The sequence below is a fragment of the Dryas octopetala genome, chromosome 1, assembly GCF_963921425.1.
Source record: "Dryas octopetala chromosome 1, drDryOcto1.1, whole genome shotgun sequence".
In the NCBI taxonomy this organism is placed as follows: domain Eukaryota; kingdom Viridiplantae; phylum Streptophyta; class Magnoliopsida; order Rosales; family Rosaceae; genus Dryas; species Dryas octopetala.
Window position 1 is genome coordinate 22940934 of NC_141366.1, and position 11269 is coordinate 22952202.

At 36.7% G+C, this 11269-nt stretch overlaps 1 pseudogene; it reads left to right on the forward strand.

Annotated features, from left to right (window-relative positions):
* The first annotated feature begins 2083 nt into the window (after positions 1-2083).
* Positions 2084-9019, forward strand: LOC147299220 (subtilisin-like protease SBT3 pseudogene; annotated as a pseudogene).
* The last annotated feature ends 2250 nt before the right edge of the window (positions 9020-11269 follow it).

Sequence of the window (11269 nt, forward strand, 5' to 3'; positions counted from 1 at the left end):
AAAAGTGGAGCAACCAAAACATGCCTCTGATTTCTGACCTATTAGTCTATGCACGATTCTGTACAAACTTGTGGCAAAAACTTTAACGAGCCGTTTTAAGCGTGTGCTTTCCCATGTGATTTTGGAGAATCAGAGTGCCTTTGTACCGGGACGCCAAATACTTAATAATGTCATAGCGGCTTTTGAGACTACTTATATGCTAAAAAATATCAAGCAAACCGATCCTCCCAGAATGGCAATCAAGATAGACATGGCAAAGGCCTATAATCGGGTCTAATGGTCCTTTTTGAAGGTGATGATGCAGAGAATTGGTTTTGCTGACCGGTAGATTGAAAAAAATTATGGATTGCATTGATACAGTTACTTTTACGGTGTTGTGGCGTGGATCTCTGCTTGGTCATGTTGTGTCGCGCAGGGGGCTAAGACAAGGTTGTCCTTTGTCACCTTATCTTTTCCTCCTGTGCGCCGAACTTTTCAGTTATAGCCTTCATCATGCTGAGGCGTCGGGGAAGATTCAAGGGGTGAGGGTGGCTCCATCAGCACCTTTTATCTCGCATCTTTTCTATGCCGATGATAGTGTGCTCTTCCTTAAAGCTACTATCGAGGCTGGTAGAACAGTTCATGAAACTCTCCAAGTATATGAGGAAGTTACCAGGCATCTGGTAAATCTTAAGAAGTCAGCAATTTGCTTCAGTAAAAATATTGATTTTCTGCTTAAGACTATTATTTCACAACAGGTGGAGGTCCCGGTGGTGCAATTTCATGAACAGTATTTGGGATTACCCACGGCCGCCGGTAGAGAGAAGATAAAGCTTTTTAAATCAATAACTTATCGTATCTAGAACAAGCTTAATGGGTGGAAGGAACAATTGTTATCTATGGCGGGGAAAGAAACTTTCATCAAAGCTGTCATTCAATCGATTCCCACCTACTATATGAGTGTTTTTCGAATTCCTCAAAGGATTAAGAAGGTCATTTCTTCGATGATTGCAAGATTTTGGTGGGGGAAAGCTGGCAACAAGTCTGGTATTTATTGGGTGACCTAGGATATGCTGTGTCGTCCTAAAGTTGATGATGGCTTGGGCTTTCGCAATGTGAAGTGTTTCAATAAGGCAATGTTAGCCAAGCAAGGTTGGAGCTGATTAACTCACCAAACTCTTTGATTGGGCATGTATACAGAGGAAGATATTTCCCAAATGGAACCTTTATGAATGCGCGACTGGGTGCAAGAGCCTCACTAATTTGGATGTTCTTGATGTGGGTAAAAGATCTGCTAGTGAATGGTCTTCAGTGGCAGATTGGTAATGGATCAATTGTGAAAGTGTATGGGGATCGATGGCTGCCAACCCCGACCACTTTTTGCATCCAGTCCCCACCCACGCTCTCGAGTGACACACTCGTTGCTCACTTCATCACCTCGGCAGGAATATGGAATCTCCCCATGCTTCACGCTCATTTTCAAGATTGGGAAGCTGACATTATTGCTTATTTGCCACTTGGTTTGCAGTTACGTGCAGATCAGTTGGTGTGGCACTATACTTAGAACGGTCTGTATTTGGTCCATAGCGGCTACTGGCTATCTAGATCCTTGCAACTTCAGGTATTGGGTGAGACAAGCGCTCGCAATTGCTCTATGGCTAGTTGCTGGTCGGGTATTTGGGCTCTCAAAATCCCTACCAAGCTTAAGTTATTTTCTATGGAGATGCTCCAATGATTTTCTTCCCTGCGGTGTGAACCTTTTCAAGCGCAAAATTTTGGAGCATCCTTATTGTGGTAAATGTGGGGAGAAGGTGGAAACGATGCTTTATGCTTTATGGGATTGCTCATGGGCAAGGAAACTTTGGCGCCTCTCAATGCTGAGTGAAGTGGTTGGTCTTCCTATGAATGGTCGCTTTGCAACTTTTTTTGAGTTTGCTCAAGCTTTCCTGACTCCTGATGAGCTCCCTCTTTTTGCTTATTTATGTTGAGGCAGCTGGAATTCTCAAAATGAGCATGTTGTGTTAGGCCATAAGGTGGATGTGTCTCATACGTACTTACGAGCGGCTGCTTCTATTTGCTGAAGATTATAAACATGCTATATACTATGGTGGAAAATGGACGGGCTATGAATGAGACTGTTGCGGGTGGGTGGTTGAAGCCTGCCAATAGGTTTTATAAGATTAATGTGGATGGTAGCTTGTGAAATCACTCCAATTGCAGGGGTTTAGGTGTGGTCATAAGAAACTGGAATGGAGAATTTGTGCTTGCTGTGACAAAGTCAGTTTTTGGCCCACTTCCTCCTCGTGTGGTGGAGCTAAAAGCGGTAATCGTTGGGTTGCAATTGGCTGCTGATATCGGTCTGCCTCGGGTTATTTTGGAAATGGATTCAATGGAGGTTGTGGCTCTGATTAATGACAACGCAGAATGTATGGCAACTTATGGGGTCTTAGTAAAAGACACGAAGGAGCTAATGTCTTCTTTCGCTGTTGCTCTCTGCCATTTTAATAGAAGGGAAGGTACTAAAACAACTCATGTATTGGCAAAGCATGCACTCTCCGTGCATCGTTTCCATATCTGGCTTGCTGATGATCATAAGCCAATTTGGCTTGCTTCTAGCTTGTATGAGGACAGTTCTCTTGAATAAATTGGTTCTCTTTCTAAAAAAAAAGTGATCAATTGACAATAGTGCAAGTGAGATTGTGCCTTATAATCAATCGGAGTATGTAATATATGGGTTGTAACACTTATTTATTTTGTAAATGATCATTAATTAATGTAATGTTTATATAATGAGAAAAGTATTATTCATATCTATATCTGCCATGATTGCATCTATGTCTATGCATAAATAAAGTACTGGGATCTAAGTCAAGAGGATGTTGATCTTAACAAATTAGAACATTGAGAACTGATTCTCTCTCTATATAGCTTAAGATCCTTGATGGTTCCTAGACAAAGGTTTCTCAATTCGGCATTGACGAATCCGCAAAAATTCTAGCACACTTCGGACTGGATCCTATGAGGATAATGGTATGTCTCAAACAATTAATTGGTATAGTGAGACTAATGAAGGAGTGTGGGTGGTTTTATGCATATAGGGTTTGCTATGACATTAATCTTAGGTAATTACCTATCACCTTGGTTGGGATAGTTGATAACATGAAAGAGGATGTGCCCTAATTTACCTTGATCAGGGGTTATGAGAGAATCTAATCTATCTAATTTGTCAAAATTACTAATTGCATTGTTTGTTACATGAGAGGGTTAGTGTGAACCCCTAATAACCCAAAATCCTTCATCATCATTGAATTTAATTTGTAGTTGAATTTATTGTATTTCTATTTGTTAGTTTCAAATTCTACCATTACTTATCATCAATCAACCAAACAACAACTTAACACTACACATTTGCACATACCATTATGTTTAGTCTTGGATTTGCATAGTACATGGTAGGTTGTTTGTTAGTTTTATAACCCTAAAATCAATCAAGTTTGTGGTTGAAATCTCAATCCAATCTCTTAGGTATGACAACCCCCTACTTCTATTTCCATACAAAACTTAACAACCTTGCACTTAAGGTAGGATAACAACAACTCCAGATTCATCTTCATTTGCTGATTGGTGGAAAACATAGAATAATCATCGACCAAACTCAGCACTTCACCAAATTCGTTGTACTTCACCAGCCTTTACACTGAGGCATTGTTAATTCACTGCAATCGCACAAAGTCTCACTTTCGCATTGTTTAAGTCATCAGCGTGCACTTCGCCAACGCATTCCACAGTTCCACTGATGCATTCATCATTCAAGCCAGCAGCTGCTTCTTCCCTCTGCGCATCAGTTCTCCCCTTCATCTATAAATAGAAGGCTTTGCTGCCTTCATTCGACACCAATTGACAGACAACATTGATCTCTCATAGAGTTCTTCTCTTGAGTTGCTCCCTCCCCTCTTAATTCTCTATTTAAATTTCTGTAATTTACATTTGTGTTATTTACTTTTATGTCATTTATATTTATGCTATTTAAATTTATGTCATTTACTTTTATGCTAATTAAATTTCTGTCATTTACATTTATTTACTTTTATATCATTTACATTTGTGTAATTTACATTTAAGTTATTGTGTGGTAATTTATATTTGAATTGTGTTTTTAATTTCAATTTATCGTTATTATAATTATGTTATACTTATGTTGTTATTATCTTCTTATTATTACTATGTGTAACTAAATTTCATAATTAGGGTTTCAATGTAGCCTATCAATAAGATTTCATGTCTCTAAATAAATAATATCCTTATTGGTTAATTCTAATTTCTAGTTTTATCTACTTGTGCATAACTAAATCCCTATACTTGTTTTAATATATGATCAATATTGGAATATGTATGTTGATTGCCTGGTTTAAGTCTACATAAATATCATATGATTCTTAAACCGATTAGTGGATAAAAGAGTAGTCGTTGAAAACAAACATCATGTTTAAACTCTACTTGGTTCTTTAATTGTTCTTCTATATATACTTAATGGGTTCAGAATTATGGTTTAAACTAAACATCATAGTTAAATTGCAATTCTTGAATACTTGATTAATACCAAACATCATATGGATAATCATATTTTGAGAACGAATTCTAGAAATTGAATTAATTAATTTGAATATCTATTTAAACTTGAGACATGAAATTGAATTGTAATGGTGAAATTGAAACCCTAGTGCTTTTTATTTAAAGTATTTACTCTCATCTCTTTGTTCAAATATTTGCTTGTCACCAAATATTTGTTCATCATTGTATTTACTTTTCATTTAAATTACTTTGTTACATTTTGTTCTTATCATCACTCTAAATCAACCGTTTTTTGTTTATGTTTATAACTAGCATTTTAATTAAAGTTAAGTAATGGTAATATCTGTCCTTAAACAATTCTCTGTGGATATGACCTCGCACTTGCATAAGCTACACTACAAACGATTCGTGCACTTGCGAGTAATTGATCTTCATTGTATCAATAAATAAACAACAGGTACCTAAGTGAAAAACTGTGTAAACCTGAGGTACCTACGTATAATTTGCTTTAATTTTTTAGTGTGAGAATTTTCCATCCCAACCTGACTAAAATAACACATTATCAAAATAAATTTTCCTTAAAAAAAAAAAAAAAACATTATCAAAATAAATAATTCTCTTCCAAACATCTAAACCAGCTTAGCTTTCAAATAACTATATAGGTTTACACACCTCTTAATTTCTACATTGAAGCATTGGAACGATTTACCATTCTTACCCGGCCAAAAGAAAATTCAAGATATATATGGTAGAGATTGTTTAGCTAATTTGGATGGACATTTGAAACAATATAACAAATAATTAATTTGTCACGCCTTAGCTTTAGCTTCCCCTCAAAATGAAGCAAATTAATTACTTTTGCACCAAAAGAATAAATATCAATACCATGTAGGGGTAAACTATATATTGTTCACAAGCAATTTCCTAGACCTATATATATATATATTCACTAGCTAATTTAATTTATGATATATAGACAAGTCTTATTGCTCTTGCTTTCCAAGTTGATTGTATTTTCATTGATCACATAATTCATGGCTATTATACAACTACAGGAGTCGTAGTCATTAATTTTCAAATTAATGAGGATCACCAATAAGTTTCTTCTTCCATACTCTTTATTTGTTGCAAGTTTGTTGTTAATTTTCCTAGTTGAATCATCATCAATAGAGAGGTCTACATATAGTGTTCACATGGACAAGGGTCTCATGCCCAAGGTATTTGTTGATGCAAATTTCCGTAAGAGAGATGCAACAACTTAGAGGTGATGACTTGGCTGATCCGAAGCCTTGCTGGATGATGATGTGAGATCTTCCTGTAAGAGAAACAAGATCAAAAGAGATGGACCGGTGTGGTACCAGCCAAACACGCTCCGATGATGAAGTCAGTGATGTGTGTTTGTTGATATGTGAGGAAGAACAAAAGATGAACTTGGGAGAATAGGAAGAACAAGGCAAATGTTCTGGGTTTATTCTCAGCAAGTTGGGTATGCTCTTGGGTGAGTAGAGATTTTTTGTAAGTGTTTGTCTGGTAAGAGGTTGATAGCTAGATCCCTCATTTTGCACATATAAGTTGATATATATAGGCAAAGGAGATTGTGATGAGTAAGTTACCTGCATGTGACTGGCTGGCTGAGAAAGATCCACGCGTTCGGTCGTGAACAGTGGCATGCACAGCTATCCACCTCCTTTGCATTCAATGCTGCATTGAATGCTCCATTTAATGCAAGGTTGGAAGGTTCAGACAAACTACCCCAATAGTCATGGATGTAGGCTGGACATTCCATCTGTCAGAGGATTTGTGTCAGGTGCATTTAAGCATGGCGGTTTCGTCTTAATGTGATCTTCCTCGGAGTGGCGGCGGGATGCCGAGCCGAACTGGACATAGATCTCCATGAATAATCATGAAGTTAGTGCTGGATCGGATCAGATGAGGATATCTATACCGAGCCGATCCAAACGCGGTTGCCTCCTAAAATCGTAGCCGGCTATGACTAGAATTTGGAGAAGGCGTTCGTTTGGCGGAGAGCCGAGATAAAAACCGAGCCGAGCCGAACCGGGTTGATCCTTAGGGAAGGCGATCACTCGGGCTTTCGGAGATTCCCAGATCGGGTCGGATCGGATCTGGAGGGTCCGTCGTGAGGGCCGATCCGACCTGGCGGAGAAGATGCCGAGCCATATGGTGACGTGGAAGTTCAAACACGACCGTTGAAAGTCAACTCCAAGGTTGGTTTTGACCAGCCACGTGTCGAGCCATGATTGGCTGTTTGGATCGGTGTGGGTTTTCCCACAAACAGTATTTATTGACCAAAATAGTTGGTACTCTTCTATTGTCGATTCTATCAAGTTTGCAAACCCTAACTCATTTAAAGGTCATGAATCATCTCCGTCACTTACATACACTTATGATTATGCAATTCATGGTTTTAGTGCTAGTTTATCTATCTTTGAGCTTGGGGCTTTGAAAAAGTCTTTAGGGTTCATTTCAGCATCTAGAGGAAGGACGGTGATGCTTCAGACCACTTACACTCCAGACTTTCTCTATCTTGATTCCAATTTTGGCCTTTGGCCAACCTCAAAATATGGGGAGGATGTCATCATTGGAGTCATAGACACTGGTATATGGCCTGAAAGTTTGAGTTTTAAAGACCATGATATGACCGCCAATATTTCAAGCAAGTGGAGAGGAGAATGTCAAGAAGGAGAAAAGTTCAACTCCTCCCTGTGTAACTTAAAACTCATAGGAGTCAAGTATTTTAATGAAGGTTTGATAAAGAAAAAGAACCTTACAAGGGTTAATTAGCTTGAACTCTGCCAGGGATGAATTTGGGCATGGGACACTTGTCTCCTCCATAGCTGCTGGGAATTACGTAGATAGAGTGTCATATTTTGGGTATGCTAATGGAAGAGCTAGAGGTGTTGCACCGCGTGCTAGGATAGCCGCGTATAAGGTTAAATGGGAAGAAGGATGCGAGGACTCAGATATTCTTGCTGGAATAGATAGTGCCATTGCTGATGGTGTTGATGTGATCAACATCTCCATGGCAGTGACAAAGTCCACACTCATAGACGACCCTATATCAATTGGCTCATTTTCTGCCATGAAAAATGGTATAGTAGTTACATGTTCAGCAGGAAATTATGGCCCAGACGCATCCACTTTGTTAAATGGATATCCGTGGGTCAAAACTGTAACAGCAGGCACCACAGATCGATGGCTTGCAGGATATTTGTTTCTCGGAAATGGTGAAAAAATTACAGGAAGATCAACATTTCCTGGGAATGTCTCGTTACTAAATGTACCACTATTGCACACTAAGTTCCTATCACCATGCAATAATTCCCATTCATTGACTAGTTTAGCATCTCATGGCATCATTGTTTGTGATCATGGATATAATCTCACAAAGCAAATTGAAGTAGTAACCTCTTCACTTGTGTTGGGAGCTATATTTATTTCTAGTTATCATGAAGACGAATACGTTTCTTGTCCTTGCACTCTCATTTCAATACAGGATGGAAAGGCTTTGATAAGTTACATAGAGAGCACATACAATCCTTTGGTGAACATGACGTTTCGAGGGACGATTACAAAGACAGACAGTTTTGCACCTGTTGTGGCTAATTATGCATCACGAGGTCCTTCACATGTACATGCTTTTGCAGGCATTGTGAAACCAGATGTAATGGCACCCGGGTCACAGGTTTTGGGTGCTTGGCATCCTGAAAAACCAGCAGGCTATGTAGGGTTGTCAGATTGTCCTGTATTTAGTGACTATATTGTAGAATCTGGGACTTCCTATGCATCTCCCCATGTTGCTGGCTTGGCTGCCCTTCTAAAAAACGTGCACCCAGAATGGAGCCCTGCTGCTATCCGATCTGCCATCATAACTACTGCAAATCCATTTGATAATCGTCGAAGTCCAATTCGAGATGCAGGCAATAATCTTGAATTTGCTTCACCTCTGGCCATGGGATCAGGTTTGATTGATCCAAATCGAGCACTTGATCCAGGTTTGATTTATGATATTAGTCCACAAGATTATGTAAATTTATTATGTGAACATTTTTCTCCGGAGAATATCTCTACCATTGTTAGATCAAAAGATTATAATTGTACAACCCCATCAAACAATCTTAATTATCCATCATTTCTTGCATTGTACATAGAACTAGAAGAAAGAAGATTGATTAAGAAGTTTGCAAGAACTGTAACCAATGTTGGAATGGGTGGAACAACTTACAAGGCAGTGGTTACAGCACCAAAAAATTCTACAATAATAGTCTCTCCAGAGAAGTTGATATTTGAAAAAGAAAGTGAGAAAAAATCTTTCAGTGTCACTATTACTGTGGAGTATAGAGCGAAGGAGAATATGGAAGTTTCATATGGTGAACTTGTTTGGGTTGAAGAAAATAGAAAACATAAGGTTCGTAGCCCTATTGTTTTATTATTTTATACGGATAAATGAATAAGATGGTTTATGTATTGATTAATTATGTCTATATATGATAGGATATCTTTTTGTCTTCCTGTTATTCTACACTAGCCTCTCTACACAATATTAAAAATGCACAATAGTATTCATATATTTTTATATGTGTAATTTTCTTTTTGTTACATTATTAGTGAGAATCGAACTTTGGACCTATCCTAATTCCTAACCCATTATTTCACTCACCCTTGCTACTTAAGCTAATCACAAAAATTTTTAATGGAGTAGTGCTAGGGTGCCTCGAAAAATCGTGCCTCAATAACATGGAAATTCCATGTCACTATTTATTTAACTATATCATTTTTTATAAAGACCATTTTAACCTTTTTTATAAATCTTAAAACATTTTAAATTATAAAAAAATAAATAAAATACATTGTGTTCTCCGTTTAAAGTTCAGATCCATCATAACCACCATCCACCATTTCACCATTTTTCAATCTTTCCCAATATCATTTGTTTCAATGGATGTTGAACTAGTTGCTTCGCTAGCCAAAAAGAGGCTGTGCGTTCAAAATTGGGTTACTAATCCAACCTCTCTTGTCTTTCTTTTGAATCATATATAATGGGCTGCCTTGTCCTCCGTCCTCTCTTGTGGAGGGTAGAGCTGTGTAATGTTTTAGTTGTTTTGGCATTCTATTTGCTGGCTTTCGAGTCTTAGATTGTTGCATAATATTGTTTCTTGTGGGCTAGCTCTGCCCCTTTTTAAAGAAATTTTATTTGATAAAAAAAGAAAAAAAGAAAGAGGAAATGAAAGATATATGAATGAAGAATATGAGATTGGAAGGGTCGTGGAGAAAAAAAATTGAAAGAGAAAAATGAGTAAGATGAATTAGGATCATTGGATTTTGAAGGGATCGATAAGATATATGGTCTTTTAATAAAAATGATTTTAATTTGATATAGTGATGTGTATAATCACCAAAAAAAAAAAGTGATGTGTACTAATTAATTTTGCCACATAGAATTGAAGCACAAATTAAGGCACAAGTATTGAGGCCCCAAATCTTTTTCCAATTTTTATTTAAGTCAAATTAAGAATAACTTCTTAAACATGACTGGTGACATTTTTTATCGATCTTCTTAATTTTAAGGTGGTTGTTGATTTTTTTTTTTTTTTTTTTTCTGGTGGCTTTTTTCTTTCACTTAATTAAATTTAACATTGTTGCTGATGATTTTTTTTTTTTTTTTTGTTTTTAATAGAGAAGTTGGCTCAAGTTTTGGGGGGGTTAAAACCTAAAATAAAACCTCGAACAATAATTCTATACCCTAAATATAGAACCATATATCCTCACATGTTGAACCCTATAAAAAATGGCCTAAAAATGACAAAATGTCATAGAAATAGCCATGTGTATATATATATATATGTATTTAATGCTCTAGATTTAACTGTTAGTAGATAATCTGGTGCTAACCACCCGTTTGGGCCTACAACACACAACGTAAACTCATAATTCGAAATGTTCATTTTTTAGGTCCCCATTTAAAGATCATCATTGCAAAAAATCATTCAAATTGAAGATTATTTAGCCATTTGATTATCATCACAATTATATATATATATATAGAAGTCTCTTTCGTTGAGGTATACCTTATCTTAAACATAATGAGGCATGGATTGTGGGACCCACTCTACATTTTAATTTGATGATCAAAGTTGTCTATTTTCTAAGTCTCTATACAAGGATCATCTTTGTAAAAAAATAGATAAATCGGAAATCATTAAGACATCTAATTGTGATAGAAGAAATATACAAACATAGTGATTTTGTAAATACTCGAAATGATGACCCTTTAATAAAATGGTAAAACGATTTCCAATTTGTCTAAAATTTTTGTAAGGACGATCCTTATATAGAGACTTAGAAAATAGACGGCTTCGATCATTGAAGTACAATGCGGAGTGGGTCCCACAAGTTATACCTCATTATGTTTAAAATGTGGTATACCTCAACAAAAGTGATATGTATATATAGAGCTAGCATTACCCCTACACCCGAGGCCAAGTGTTCCAGTGCTCCCTCGCTCCCTGACCCTTTGACCTCCATTATAACAAAACAAAAATGTAGAAGATAGAAGATTATATATATTTCTTGAGAACATATAGAAGATAATATATAATTTGTTCATATGAGCAAATTTTCTTAATTGCATTTTATGGATAAGATTGAGTTTAAAACACATAATTATGCAGAAAAATAACTTTAATTAATGAAAAAAAAA